A 17,109-nucleotide genomic window follows, 5' to 3' on the forward strand; every position below is an offset into this window, starting at 1 on the left:
GATAGTATCAAGATTTTATCGCTGGACTCCCAGATAGTTGATCATAGTCTGAGTCCTGGACTCAGTAGCTTAAAACTCATGCTGGTTGCTTGTGCATGGGTGCCCAAAAATTCTGAGAGGAGACTGGAGGAGAAGGTATTATGGCATAGTCATCCCCCTGTGGGGAGGAGGGGTGACTTTTTGCTTTCAGTCCCTCTGTCTTTGTCCCTCTGGTGAGAACGCACACACCCTATACTAAAAATCTCTCTTAAAAATAATAATAATAAAATGAACTTTAAAAAAAAAAAAAAAGAAAGAAAGAAATACTAGACTGGATGACACATGGTGACCATGGTTTGAAGTCCCAGCCCAGTTGACCTGAAACATTGCAGGCATCATGTGAATGCCTAAGAGCCAATGCCTTGGGAAGTTATCCTTTTAAGAGGAAACCCACTCTCCATAGCTTATTCTTATTTTTCTGCACTTACAAGGATGCTCTGTCTTCTCAAGATGCTACCACTTTCACTGGTTCTGTTCTTACCATAAACAATTGTTAAGAAAGAAGTCTGTTCCCAGGAAGGGCAGAGAGACAGAGCTACTCATGAGATCTCTAAGAGACACAGCAAGATTTCTTCTGCTAATGGTTAAACCAAATTGGAGTAGAAGTCCAGTAAGAGGAAGTCCTTATAGTATGTGAGGCTTTTAGGAAAGAATTCTCATGATGTCTCATTAAATAAACTGTTGTTTTTGTATTCTCTGAGGCATATAATTCTTTAGACGCTAAGGACCTAAAACAAAGTAGACTTTTTAACAATCCTACTCTTGAGGTAATATTGGAATCAAAGCCAGTATCCTTTCCATAGATAGATATTTAGGAAGCAGAGTATATTAAGACTCCCCTTTATATTTAGATGCTATAGTTTACTCATTATAGTCTTAATACAAGGGATTGGACAAGGGTTTTTGAATTCTTAGGTCTTTGATTCAGGAATGTGAAAATCATCCAAAAATTTTTCATTGTGTCATTTCTACATGTTTGGTATCTGGACCTTTGCCACCCCGTCAGCTAAAAAAAAATCTAATAACCACTGTTATAATTAATCATTGCTTGTGTTTAATATATGTCATCATTTTGTCTTCAATACATTCAACCTAAAGAGTATTTCTAAATATCAAGTTCAAAATAGATTCTCTTCTTTCTTTATTTATAGAAGAGAATCTAATACACAATTTCCATCATTACTCATTCTTTCAGATCAAAATATCTCACCAAATGAAATCTCTTATTATTATTATTATTATTTTAGTTTTAGTTTTTGCTATAGGGCAAGGATGCTTGTCAGAGATAAACAGACAGAAAGACAGAGAAAGTGAGAAATCACACCCCACTCCAGAAAAGCCAGACTGCAATCCCCTCTCCTCCAGTCTCCTCTCTGGATTTTTGAGCAGGTACACACATGTACCTGGTGTGATTTAAGTCAAATCTTATTTCGATTTATGCTAATTTTATGTTTCATTTTATCTTAGGACAATACATATAAATTATCATCTTTGTATGACCCTGTTCACATTCCTAAAATTATTTTTTAAATTTACATTTAGTCACTGTACATCCCTACAGTGTGCTACATGGTTTTCCCCAGCATGAATAGAGTGCATATTTGTCAAGTCTGAGATACTACCATAAACATTATCATCAGCACACTTTGTAAATGATCATCCACATTATGATTTTATGCTGTTTCGGTGAGCACGTTGTCTTTATAATATAGTTTTAATTATTTATCTTCATAGTAGATATACCTAAGTGTTGACTAGAGATACTCAGGTAATATTACCTCTGTCTGCAATAATGTTATTTTTGATGTCAGTTTATTCTTACAGATTAATGGCAAAATCATCTAACATTGTGGCAAGGAAAATACCATTTAAATTTATTGGATGTTCCATTAGAATTATAAGTAAATTAAGAAAAAAATTGACATTCTTGTTATATTCATGTTCCCATTTTAGTCTCAGTAATTTTCCTCTAGATATTTCAGTCTTTTTTGGTATAAATTTTCCTGTAGCTTTTTTTTAATGTAGATTATAATAATTTATATGTAATAATGTTCTAAAAAATTGAGGCTTAATTTCATTAACAATGATATTCCATCACATTATGTCTCTAATATTATTAGTATTAATATTTTAAGGAAGTTTTTTTTTTCTGTTCTTATAAAGTATCATGACTCTTTTCAGAATTTCTCATTAATATTTAAGACTAGGGGACCAGCAGTTGGTGTAATGGCTATGTCACTGGACTCCCACGTAGTCGACCGTGGTTCGAGTCCCGGACCCAATGGCTTAAACTCATGCTGGGTGCGTGTGCGTGCGTGCCCAAGATACTGAGAGGAGAATGGAAGAGAAGGGATTGAGGTGTGGCCATCCCCCCTAGGGGGTGATTTCTCACTTTCTGTCTCTCTGTCTCTCTCTGTCTGTCTGGTGAGCACACACACCTTATAGCAAAAACTCTCCAAAAAAGAAAAAAAATATATTTAAGATTTGTTTCATAAATTCATTCAAAAATTCTTTCTTCAAATAATATGAATTTTTAAATTTCAAGTTCTTTTATACATCCAATCACATTATTTAGCTTGAAAAGAGAATATTCCAACATGTGTACATTTCTCCCCAGTCCAGTTGATAATGCTATAAAGTTATCTGCAACACATAATACCCTATCTCTTTGTCTCATTAATGCTATGCCTCTCTTTTTCTCCTCAGTGTTCTTCCTCAGACTCTATTCCTTTACCCGCTCTCTTTCCATCCTATATCTGGTATTCACAACTATTTACTCTGTTTCTATATCCTTTTTTAATTCAGTTCAGGTCATAGAGTGCAGACACTTGGTATATATTAAGTGGACACATACAGTGTCTCTCCTTCATAGCCTGGCTTGCTTCACTCAGCAGTAAATCCTCCATATTCATCTACTTTCTGTCAAAATCCAGGCTTTTGTTTTTTTTATGTCTGAGTAGTATTCCATACAGTATATGTTCCACAGTTTTTTAACCCATTCATCTGTTTGTGGGCATTTGGGTCGGTTCCATGACTTAGCAATTGTGAATAATGCCACAATAAATATCAATGTGCAAGCCCTTTCCCGATTAAGAATTCTTCTGTCCTTTGGGTAGATACCAAGGAGTGGGATTGCTGGATCATATGGAAGTTCTATTTGTAGATTTTTGAGGAATCTCCAAATTGTTCTCCACAGTGGCTGGACCAATTTACATTCCCACCAGCAGCATAAGAGAGTTCCCACTTTCACCACACCTCAAGATCTATTTCACTATTAGCTTACATTACCTTGGCTGTAAATTTCAGAACACTGCTAAAATTTATGATAAGGATTGAAGCTACTTTTCTCCCTTTCTTTCAAGAGAATAATCTTAGAGTTTGATAATTTAGTAAAATGTCTAATATTCTTTGAAATATATTTTACTGTCATGTTATCTTGTACTTTTTATTTCTAGCTATCATAAGTTTTTCTTTGAAGGTACAACTAAGTATTTAGTGATTGTTTAGAAAAATAAAAGAATGTTCAATCCTGTCTCCATATTTCTAAGTAAATTTCAAATGTAAAATGTGAAAGCAGATCATATGAAAGACAAGAAGAAAACACAGATAGATACACAGATTCAATACATTTATAATTTATTTATTTATTAATTGATTGATTTTAGGTTTTTACCATAGGGCATGTGCAATCACTAGAAAGAGAGGGAGAAAGTGAAAGAGTGAGAAATCACTGCCTGGTGGAGTTTGCCATTCCACAATCATTCTCATTCTGGGATTTCTGGCATGCACATACACACACACAATGTGATTTTCAAGCAGCCAGGTCCAGGACTCAAACCTTGATTATCTATGTGGAGGCCCAATTCCTTAACCACCATACCACCTGCTGGCACACATTTGATTTTTAATAAATAAATCAACATTATTACCTACATCTGTGGAGCACAATACATACATCTACATGTATATTTTATGGACTGCCTAAATGAAGCTATTTATACATAGGTACATATAATCTTAGAAGGTAGAAGTTCTTCTGAACATAAGTCTTTAACAGAAAAGAGAAAAAAAAATCAGTTATTGGACCATAAAATTTAAAATTTTGACTGAGAAAGCATGCTATGTTGAGATTTACGTTGGAAAACATAATCTACTTGACTGACAAAAAGTTAATTTCTTTGAGCTACTAGGTCTTAATTTTAAATCCCAGGAAAAGTAATGCACTACTGGGGAAAAGACACAAAACATTAATAATTTACAAAAGGCCATATGAAACAGGTAGAAAAAAATGTTTGAGTAATATTAGCTTCAAGTTGATTCAGGATAGAGGAATAGGAGGCAAATAATTAAGGAAGGAACTTCAAAAATAACTAAAGTAACTTCCAAAAATGTCTTGGTAGGGTCTCTATGGTAGGAATTAGAAATGATCCTTTATTTATTTATTTATTTATTTATCTATCTATTTATTTTTAGTTTTTCTACAGGGCATATGCACTTTTTGGAATGAGAGATACTGGGAAAGAGAAAGAAAAAAAGTGAGAAATCACCCCCCTGGGTAGGGAGATGTTCACATTGCAGTCCCTTCACCTCCATTCTTCTCTTGGGATTTTTGAGCATACACACATATGTACCTGGAGTGATTTTTCAAGCTGCCAGGTCTAGAACTTGAACTGTGCAGTCAGCCATGTGGGATCAAGAGCCCTAACCACAGCATCTTCCAGCTTCCAACATACTTATACATACACACTGTTTAAGCATGAGGGCCCTTCAGAAATATGGACTTAAAGTACAAGTTTATTTTGGTGCAAAATTAAAAAATAATCTATGCATAATTTTTTCTATATTAGGCATTTTCATAAACTTTTTGAATACATCTCTCCCTCTGTCTCTTTCATAGAAACAAAAAGGAATTTTAAAAAAACTTTTAAACATATAAATTATATATGGAGGCTAAAAAATCAAGAACACATATCTAGATGCAAGAGCACTCTAAACTTACAGATTCAGCCCCCTAGAGGAATGTTGAAGATTGCCAGGAGCCCATAAAAGCTGGAGTAAGCCATGGAACATTCTTTTTTTGTTTTTGTCTTTGTTTTGTAAAAGCACAGGGTAGTTTATTAAGAAAAAGTGAAAGTACATTCCTGAGAAGTAAAAGTAATCCAAGAGTGAGAGATAAATTGTGACTCAGGGCCCCTGGCAGTTACATTCTTTGAGGTTTATAATTTTTAAATCTAGGTTGTGTTAATTGATCATGGACTGAGTGCACTGATTATTCTCATCTCAATGACTATACCCAATGTGACTGATCCCACAGATTCATTTCACTGGTTATATCAAATATGACTGGACCCACTGTTTCATCTCATTGGCTATATCAGACAAGGCTGGAGTCATTGATTCATCTCATTGGCTATCTCAGACATGGCTGGGGCTATTGATTCATCTCATTGGGTATATTAAATATGTTTTAATCAACTGTACATCCCCCACTAATCTCCCACCTACATAGAACAGACTCATACTCATGTCCACTAAGTGGAATCAACCCTGCCAACACTGACATCACACTTCTTATCTCCAGAGTTGTGAGACAGAAGAGTAATATTTAAATCATCTAGTTTTTGGTACTACGTTAAACTGTTCAAGTAAGTTAATAAATACACTGGCTTCAAAAATTTGTCTCACCTTTGACAAAAATCAAGTCAAAGTGGATTAAAGATCTAAAACCTCACACTTTAAAACTGCTCCTGAAAAACACTGGGGAAACTCTGGGAGACATTGGGGCAGGGAAAGACTTCTTAAATAAGAACCCCAAAGCACAGTCAATAATCCCCCAAAGAGACAAGTGGGATTACATCAGACTAAGAAGTTTCTGCATAGCAAAAGACACAGTAATTAGTGTGAATCGACAGCCCTCAGAATGGGAAAATATTTTTGTAAACTATGTGTCAGAGAAGGGACTCATAACCAGAATTCACAAGGAGCTCAAGTTGCTGTTTTGAAAAAAGATGATCAACCCTATTAAAGGATGGGAGAATGAGCTGAACAAACCACTCTCCAAAGATGACATAGGAATAGCCAAAAGGCATATGAAAAAATGCTCAACATCCCTCATTGTAAGGCAAATACATATCAAAACAACAATGAGATACCACCTAACCCCAGTCAGAATGACTAAGATAAAAAAACACACACACAACAGCAACAACAACAAAACGATAAATGCTAGCGGGACTGTGGTGAAAGGGGAACTCTCTTACACTGCTGGTGGGATTGTAATTGGTCCAGCCACTGTGGAGAACAATTTGGAGATTCCTCAAAAATCTACAAGTAGCACTACCATATGATCCTGCAATCCCACTCCTTAGTATCTATCCAAAGGACAGAAGAATTCTTAATCAGAAAAGTGCTTGCACATCAATGTTTATTGCAGCACTATTCACAATTGCCAAGACACGGAACCAACTAAACCATCTATCCACAAACAGATGAATGAATCTAAAAACCATGGCACATATACTCTATGGAATATTATTCAGCCATAAAAAAAACACCTGGCTTTTGATAGAAAGTGAATGAATATGGAAGATTTACTGCTGAGTGAAGCAAGCCAGGATATGAAGGAGAGACATTGTATGTCCTCACTTAATATATACTGAGTGTCCACACGCTATGACTGAAAGGGATTGACCGAAGTATATAGGAACACAGTAAATGTATGTAAATACAGATACAGTGTGTGTGTGTAAGAGTAGGGTTTGAGGAAGAACAATTAGAAGAAAAATGGGGAGTAAAAGCATTAATGGGACAAAGAAACATGCAATTTTCTGTAAAAGATATTTTATAGTTTAGTCACCTGGACTAGGGATAAATGTTCACATGTTAAAATATTCACTTTGTAAGCTAAATAATTTGATTGTATAAAAGAAAATGAAATTAGAAATAGATAAATAAAAAAGGCAATAAACAAAAAATCTATAAATATATTTTGAAATGCTGATAACTGTAGTAACATTGGCACAAAATAAACATAAGTAAATCAAAATGGTGATCAGATATGAAAGGTCCTCAGATGTGCATTATGAAAAAACAAAAAAAAACTATGCCAGGATTTCAAAATTTCTTTGCACCCAAATAAACACATATTTTAATTATATTTTTCTGTAAATTTTTTCCTTTTTCTATGCATTTTATTTTTATTTTTAAATATATTTTTTATTATTGTTCTTCTATTGCATTTAATCACATATATCTTTATAGTGCATAACATTTCTTTTTTTTTCTTTTTTGGAGAGGCTTTTTTGTTTTTGCTATAGGGCACACACACTCGCCAGACAGACAGAGAGAGACATAGAGACAGAAAGCGAGAAACTACCCCCCCAGAGGGAATGGTTATGCCACAATCCCTTCTCCTCCATTCTCCTCCATTCTCCTCCATTCTCCTCTTGGGATCTTGGGCATACACGCACACGTGCCTGGTGTGAGTTTTAAGCCACCAGGTCTGGGACGCGAACTGCTGTCGACTACGTGGGAGTCCAGCAACATAGCCATTATGCTAACTGCTGGTTCCCTGTATAACATTTCTTTTTCCAACATGATTACCATGCATATCAGTCAAGACAAAAACATTACTATACACATCAGCAGCAGCAAATAGCTTTTCATTTTTTTCAGATTATTATTTTTAAACATATATTTATATTTTTTATTGTTTTTAAACATTCTATTGCTATATGTCATTTTGCTTATAAAGAGAATTTACCCAACATGAAACATTTCTAATATCAGACCAGTTGAGAATAGTACACATGTTATCATTAACAAATAATCAACCATTTCTGTGTCCCACAAATGTCATCCCTCTCTATTTCTTCTGATTTTCTTCTCTATGCTCTTCCTTTCCTCCCCCTATTCCACACTGTCTTCATCATCCATAACAATATTATACCTTCCAATATTTCAATCTCTTTGCTAGAGTGCAGATAGTCGGTATGTATTAAGTGGATACATACAATATCTTTCATAGCCTGGCTTACTTCACTCAGCAATAAATATTCCATATTCAACCACTTTCTATCAAATGGCACGGTCTTGTTTTTTAATGGCTGAATAGTATTTCATAGAGTATATGTGCCACATTTTTTCAATCCACTCATCTATTCATGGACATTTTAGTTGGTTCCATGTCTTAGCAATCGTGAATAATGCCACAATAAACATTGACATGCAAGCACTTTTCTGTCTGAGCATTCTCCTGTCCTTTGGGTAGATACCCAGGAGTGGGATTGATGGATCAGATGGTAATTCTAGTTGTAGATCTTTGAGGAAACTCTATATTGTTTTCCACAGTGGTTGGACCAATTTACATTCCCACCAACTGTGTAGGAGAATTCTCCTTTTGCCACAACCCCTCCATCTCTTACAGATTTTTGCATTTTTGATCTTTGCCATTCTTTTTTTTGAAAGGTTTTTTGCTATAGGGTGTATGCACTCACCAGAAAGACAGAGAGAGACAAAGTGAGAAATCACTTTCCGGGGGGATGGCCACTCTGCAATCCCTTCTCCTCCATTCTCCTCTTGGGATCTTGGGTATGCACGCATGCACACGCACACACACGCACCTGGGATGAGTTTAAGCCACCGGGTCTGGGACTTGAACCACTGTTGACTACATGGGAGTCCAGAGATGTAGCCACTATGCCATCTACTGGTCCCTGATCTTTGCCATTCTGACAGGGATTAGATGGTAACTCACTGTGGTTTTAAACTGCATCTTCCTTTTTTTTTTTTTGGAGAGGTTTTTGCTATAGGGCACGTGCACTCGCCAGACAGACAGAGAGAGACGTAGAGACAGAAAGCAAGAAATAACCCCCCAGGGGGGATGGTCACGCCGCAATCCCTTCTCCTCCATTCTCCTCTCGGGATCTTGGGCATGCACGCACACACGTCCGGCGTGAGTTTTAAGCCACCGGGTCTGGGACGCGAACCACGGTCGACTACGTGGGAGTCCAGCGACATAGCCATTACACTAACTGCTGGTTCCCTAAACTGCATCTTCCTTATGATGAGGAATGTTGAGCATTTCTTTATGTTTTTTGGCTGTTCTTATGTCTTCCTTAGAGAGTTTTTTGTTCAGATCTTTTTCCATCTTTTAATTGGGTTAATCTTTTTTTTTTTTTTTTCCAGTAAGCCACCACTTGAGTTCCCTGTGTATTCTAGTTATCAGTCCCTTATCTGAGGTATATTTTACAAAAATACTCTCCCATCCCAAATGTTGTCAATTCACACTAATTTCTGTGTCCTTTGCTATGCATAAACTTCTTAATCTTAATTGATCCCATTTGTCTATTTTAAGGATTATTACCCGTGCTTTGGGAGTCTTCTTTAAGAAGTCTGTGCTTACCCCAAATTCTTCCAGTTTCCCCAGTGTTTTCCATCAGTAGTTTTATAGTTTAAGGTCCTAGGTTCAAATCTTTAATCCATTTTGAGTTGACTTTTATTAGTGGTGAAAAATAAACTTCTTAATCTTAATTGATCCCATTTGTCTATTTTAAGGATTATTACCCGTGCTTTGGGAGTCTTCTTTAAGAAGTCTGTGCTTACCCCAAATTCTTCCAGTTTCCCCAGTGTTTTCCATCAGTAGTTTTATAGTTTAAGGTCCTAGGTTCAAATCTTTAATCCATTTTGAGTTGACTTTTATTAGTGGTGAAAAATGGGGATCCAGTTTCATCTTTCTGCAGGTGGACACCCAGTTTTTCCAGCACTATTTGCTAAAGAGGTTTTCTTTTTCCCACTGGATTGATCAATTTCTTTTGTGTGTAAGCTTTGGGAATTATTTTTGGGGTCTTTATTCTATTCCAATGTTCCATCTGTATTTTTTGTACCAGTGCCATGTTGTGATTATCACAGATTTATAGTACATTCTGGGGTCAAGGAGTGAGGTACCACCTACTCCACTTTTCTTGCACAGAGTAGCTTTGGCAATATGAGGTCTTTTATGATTCCAGATAAATTCTATGATTGTCTTTTCTAGATCTGTAAAAAAATGTCCCTGGTATTTTGATTGGAATTGCATTAAGTATGTATATTAATTTGAGTAAAATTGCCATTTTGACTATATTAATTCTTCAAATCCAGGAACCTGGGATGTCCTTCCACTTATTTATGTAATTTTCAATATCTTTTAGAAAGATTTTCATAGTTTTCTTTCTAAAGGTCTTTGATTTCAGTAGGTTTATCCCTAGGTATCTTATACATTTTGTGGCTATGGTAAAAAGAATTCCTTTCTGCAAATCTATCACATTCATCTTGTTCATAAAAAGAAATGCTATAGATTTTTGGATGTTGATTTTGTAACCTGCCACTTTACTACATTCATTTATTACTTCAAGAAGTTTTTTAATGGAAACCTTTTTGTCTTCTAAGTATACCATCATGTCATCTGCAAATAAAGATATTTTCAACTCTTCTTTGCTTATTTGAATATGTTTTATGTTATTCTTTTTTCTAATTATGTTGGCTAAGATTTCTAGCACTATATTGAAAAGTGGAGAAAGTGGACATCCATGTCTAGTGACGGGTTTTAGTTCTGACTTTTGTAGAAGCTGAAAATCATATTCAAGTTTAAGAGATCTGTGTGGGTTGGGAATAGGCAGTGTAAGGGTAAGACAGAACAATCTGTCACAGAAAAAATATGGCCCCTTTTTTAATTAATATGTATCAGTTTTACATATGTGTGGCATACAATGTAATTTTTTAGTTCAAGACTACCATGTGCAATAATAAAGAAGAATATGTGAGGCCAACTGGTGGAATGGTGATTAAGGCAGCTAGATCACATATCGCTGACTGCTTGGTTCAAGTCCCAGGTCCAGTGGCTTGAAAAACACATGAGGCATGTGTGCCCAAATTCCCAAAGAGAAGAGATTGCAGCATGGCCACTCCCACTGGAGGGTGATTTCTCTCTTCTCCTCCCTCTCTCTCTCTGTCCCTCTCTGGTGAGTGCACTCACCCTACAGCAAGTTAAAAAATAAAAATGTGTAGTGATTAAATGAGGGTAATTGGTATATTTGTCATCTCAAATATTTGCAATTATTTTGTATTAGGAAAATATTCCCATTTAAAAAAATTATTTCTTAATTTTACTTACTATTATTATTATTATTATTATTATTATTATTATGTAATTTTGTCATAGGGTACATGCACTCATCAGAGAAAGAGCAACGAGGAGAAAGAAAGAGTGAGAAAAAAAATGACACAGCAAGCTGCCAGGACTAGGACTCCATTTAAGGTTGACCACATGGAAATCCAGCACCTTAACCACTACACCACCTGCTGGCCATTTTTTTTTATGAAGTTGTGACTTCAGTAGAGATTTTTTAAATTTGTATTTAGGTTGGGGCCAGGAGTTAATGTAATTGCTATGTGTCTGGACTCCCATGTAGTTGACCGTGGTTCGAGTCCTGGACCCGGTGGCACCAGGCACATGTATGTGCTTGCCCAAGATCCTGAGAGGTGAATGGAAGAGAATGGATCGTGGTGCGGCCATCTTTCCTGGGAGGCGATTTCTCGCTTTCTGTCTCTCTCTGTCTTTCTGGCAAGTGCACACACCCTACAGCAAAAACCTCTCCAAAGAAAGAAAAAAATGTATTTATACTTAATCACTGTACATCGTTACAGTGTACAGCATGGAATAACAGGCTCCTGTTCTAAATTTAATTTAGATGCACAGTAAATTGTTGAACTTCTTGTTACTATTTTAAAGGGCTGGAATTCTGATAGTCTGGTATTTGAAGCTATAGAATTTTACCTCATTCTCCAGCTGGGAGTCATGGAAGAAAAAGGATGGATTAAACAGAAAGTTGAGGTGATCATCTCTGTAATATAGAAAGACCTGTCTGAATCAATGTGAGTATTGAGCTGGAGAGCTACCAGTCTGTGATAACTGGAGAAGACATCAGGAAACTGAATAAGGTATGGGACTGAGGACCATGAAGTGGGGAAATAATGAAGATGTTTGAGAGGCAGAAGAAAAATATCGGCCTCATCTTCTCACCAGGGATAACCATTTATTTAGAAAAGAACTGCTAAAGTTTATCTACAGATGTATTGGGATTATATCTGTTTTAGAAGGATACCATTATCCACACTATATAGGTGAGGATAATAACATTTACAATAGTCAGTTGTTGGGTTAGCAGTTAATATGTTGGTTAAGGTGCTGGACTCCCACATGGTAGTTCGACTCCCAGATCTGGTGGCTTAAATTCACACTGGGGAGAAAGGATGATAATGGAGGAGAAGGGATTGTGGCATGGTTTTACCCCCTTGGGGGTGATTTCTCACTTTCTCTTTCTCTCTCTTACACCATATGGGGAAAAAAGCAATGACAAAAAAAGAACAAAAACTAAAAATTGTAGAATAATGACCATGTGGTTAAGAGGCTAAGGGTGGGTGATAATAAATAATGAAATATGCCAAGGAATCCTCAAAAGGTGACACCATTCAAACACCTAATATAAAAATGAATTTATTGATTATAAAATATGAATTGTGGCATTTCAGTGATGTACTATCCACCTCTGTGAAAATTTGTCTTGTTATTTTTCTCTTTGTTGTAGTCATCTCCACCACATGGAAGCAGAAAATGATATACAAATTTCAACATTTCTTCAGGGATTTTCAGAATAATCAGGAATGCAGCCCATCGTATTTGGGCTTTTCCTCTCCATGTACCTGATCACTGTGTGTGAAAACCTGCTCATCATCCTGTTCACAATCTCAGACTCCTACTTGCACATGCCCATGCACTTCTTTCTCTCCATTCTCTCCTTCATAGACATCTGTTTCACTTTCATGAGCATCCCAAAGAAATTGATGAATATCCAGATAGAGAAAAGTTATTACTTATGCAGGCTGCATCACCCAGATGTACTTCTTACTGTTTTTTGCAGAATTAGATGATCATCTCCTGACAGTGATGGTCTATAACTGGTTTATGGCTATCTGCTACCTGTTGCACTACACAGTCATCATGAGCCCCCAGCTATGTGGATAGTTGGTTCTGGTGTCAGGCATTATCAGTGCCCTGCATTCTTTATTACAACATGTGATGGTGTTGTGGCTGTCCTTCTGTTCTCACTTGGAAATCCCCCCACTTCTGTGAACTTAATCAGGTGCTCCACTTTGCCTGCTCTGACATCTTTCTTAATGACCTGGTGATCTACTTTCCAGCAGTGTTGCTGTTGGTTTTCCCCTTGCCTGGATCCTTTACTCTTACTCTAAGATTGTTTCTTCCATTCATGCAACCTCACTAGCTCAGGGGAAGTATAAAGCATTTCCATGCACTTCTCATCTCTCAGTTGTCTTCTTATTTTATTGTACAAGCATGGGTGTGTACCTTAGTTCTGGTGCTACCCACAGCTCACACTCAAGTTAAACAGCCTCTGTGATGTACACTGTGGTCACCCCCATGCTGAACCCCTTCATCTACAGTCTGAGGAATAGACATAAAGAGGGCTCTGAAAGACACTGGGAGGGAAACTATGAAAAGGTCAATTAAACTGAGACTGAAGAAGTTCCTATGATTATGGGATTCAAAGCCTTGGAGCCATAAATTGAGATTGTGGAAATAAAACTTGCTCCTTAGATTTATTTGCTGTAATGTCCATGTCTTTGGCTTACATTTCTCTATACCATTTAAACAACTCACTTTATTATGCTTTCTTATATTTCTGTTGTCTAATATTTGTTCCATTGGTATTTTCCTATCTTCTCACAGTTTTTCCCCATCTTGGATCAGAAATATTTATAAATTCCCATTCATGTCACAGAAGAACATGCATTTCTGGTATGTGAATTATATCTCAATAAAACTGTTCTTTCTTAAAAGGATATTTATTCTCAAGTAGCTTGTGTGATTGCACTGTTTTCCTTTTTCTTAAATTTTACTGAAGAAATATTTGACAGTTGTACTATTCTCTTTTTTAATTTATTTTTTAAGAAATAAATAATTAATTAATTTTTAGTTTGACCACAGAGAGAAAGTGAGAAAGCAGGCCTCCAGGTCCAGGACTTGAATCTTGGCTGGCTGTGTAGGAATTCTGCACCTTAATCGCTCTGCCACCTGCCAGCTCCTACAGTTCTATTATTTTCATGAAAAATACTACAAATGGCAAATAAGGGCATTTATATAACTTCTTAGTATGAGAACATCTGAGTAATAATTTTTTACTTATGCTTCTATAATTATTTTCTCTTAAAATAAATTTTAATTTATTTTTTGTTTGTTTCATTTACATTTCATTACTATATATTTTGCAGCATACAAAAGGAACCCTCCCAGCATGAATGCAATACACATTAGTCTAGTCAAAGATATTATCACACACATCATCCTTAACATACAATTTTATTTTCTATATTGACACTTTAACTGCTAGGTATCATCCAGATAATGATTTTTCCCCTAACAGTTCACATTTGGGAATTTTGTCTTGGTAAAGGATTAGTGGGTATCTCTCAAAAGCTCTTATGTTGGTTCTTGGTTATATTGTTAAGATGTTAAGTAAAAATTTAACTCCCTCATGGTTTCTTTCCCAAAGTGGTGAATTGGGTGAGATAAAATCACTAGGGTGGAGCTCTTGTGACAGATTTTTGTTGTATCTACAAGGAGAGGGGATGAGGCAGGCCAAGACCATATGGATGGAGACCAGAATGAGGAGAAACTTATGGACAACCACTTATGCCTACCACCATGTTTTAGCCTCACTAGAAAATGGTTCCTGGACTTTGGGTCTCCAACCATGAGCTGAATAAACTGCTATTCCTTTTATAAAACAAACATTAATTAACTAATCTAGAGATTGTGTGTACTTTCCAGAGAGAGTCAAGGGTCGGGATAAATGTGAGAACACACCTCCAAGGTGGATGGTCACATTGAAATCCCTTTTCCTCCATTTTTCTCTTGGGATTTTGCACACACATGCACACTTATCTGACATGTTTTTCAGGTCACCAACATCCCAGACACAAACTGCAGTTGTAGGCTTTGCATAACACTTGAACTCAAAGGGAGGATAAGTGATTTTGAGATTGGCAGAATTCAAGGAGGAATAATAAAAACTGAGTCACTTGATTTATAACCTAATCTTGGGGACAAGGATTCAACAGGAAAAATGTTATTTTTGTCTATACCAGTGTCCCTCAGGGAAGTCAGTGTGAGTTCTGGATACTTAGAGAATTCAGTTTGTGAAAATCTTTGAGCCACCCTTATCTTCAAAGCTTATTTATTTCATGAGAGAAAGAAGAAAGAGAGAGAGAAAGAGAGAAAAGAATATTCCAACAGGATTCCAAGTATGACCCATCCACAATCTCCACTGGCTTGGTTAATGGGAATATGTGGATAGCCAGTATACTCAGGGAAATCCAGGGGCTTGAACTCAGGATCTTTCCCATGTGAGTCCAATTGCATTGTATCATGTTAAGTGAAATAATCTAGACACAGGGAGATAAATGCCATATAATCTCACTTATGGGTGGAACCTAAATAAGGCAATCTCATATAAACAGAGTAGTCAGGTGGTTACCAGAGACTGGGGAATACTGTGAAAAAAGAGAAAGGGGAATACGTTGATTAAAAAGTACAAGGTTTTTGGTCCAGCAGTTGGCATGGTGATTGAAGTGCTGAATCTCACATGACCAACTCTGTGGTTCAAGTCCTGGACCTGGCTTCCTAAGAGACACACCAGGCACATGTGTGTGCATGCTTAGGGTCGCGAGAGGAGAATGGAGAAGGGAGTGTGTCATGGCCATCCCTCCTGGGGTGTGGTTTCTTGCTTTCTCTGGCAAACATAGGTGTCTTATGGCAAAAATCTAAACAAAAAGAAAAGGTACAAAGTTTCTATTGGGCTGGAGGAAAATGTGTAGGTGATCTATTTCACCACATTGTGACCACAGTTAATAATAATGCTAAGCAAAGCAAGACAGACTATGAAAAAGACATTGTATGGCCCATTCAATATATAACAATCGTCTGCACTCTATGGCAGAATTTGAAAGATTGAAAGGTACAAAAGCATGGAGAGCAATGATGATACCGGAGACAGTTTGGGAGGAAGGTGGGATGGTGGAGGGTGAGAGGCAGGGAATCAAGTGGAAAGAAAGAAGCAAAATGTTTTACAAACTCCAAGTGGAAGAAAATATGATTATAATGTGTGTGGTTGTATCTTTAACTGAACCAATCTACAGTGTATTCATGATGGGAAAATTAATTTGGTGTGTTGTAATGATACACAGTGAAAAATTGTAAAAAAAAAAATTTTTAACACATTTCATATTTTTTTAAAAATTTGGTTTTTAAATAAGGAAACCTGACTGACAGGAGACTGAGTGTATTTACCAGAAAGATACAGAGAGACAGAAAAAAGAGAAATTCCCCCCAAGCCACATGGAGAATGATCATGACACAATCTCTTCTCTATTTCTCCCTCTTCTTAGGACTTGGGGCATGTTCCTCAAGTCACCCAGTCCAGGAATTGAACTGTGCAGTTGACCATGTGGGATCCAGTCACATTAACCACCATGCCACAAACTAGTTCAACCCATCAGGATTTTCATACAGTAGTCCACCCCTGGCCACAGCAACCAGACTCATGGGAATGTGTGACTACCAGGTGTGAGTACTGGAAAGGAAAAGCAAACTGGCATGGATCCTTGTACACCACAAGGCACTGTTACTCTGGATTACCTTAGAGTCTTCAGTGGCGCCCATGTCTCCTCAAGCCCTAAGTTTAGGACATTCACAATAGCTGTTATGCCTCAGTTTTTCCTCCATTTTCAAATTGCTTTGTCTCTCTCTCTCTCCATTTTTTGTGAAATAATACCTTTTCTACTTCATAGACGTACCCCAACAGCTTCCAATAAATATAAGTACCAGGTTGAATACCCCATAACTAGAAGGGGCAGCAGATGGTTAAGGTGTTGGACTCCCAAGTGACTGACTTGGTTTGAGTCCCAGATCTGGTAGTTTATAAAAAGACACCAGGCATGTGCAGGCATACCCAAAAT

This window comes from Tupaia chinensis, unplaced genomic scaffold, assembly GCF_000334495.1.
Source record: "Tupaia chinensis unplaced genomic scaffold, TupChi_1.0 Scaffold141791_1, whole genome shotgun sequence".
Classification (NCBI taxonomy): Eukaryota; Metazoa; Chordata; class Mammalia; order Scandentia; family Tupaiidae; genus Tupaia; species Tupaia belangeri.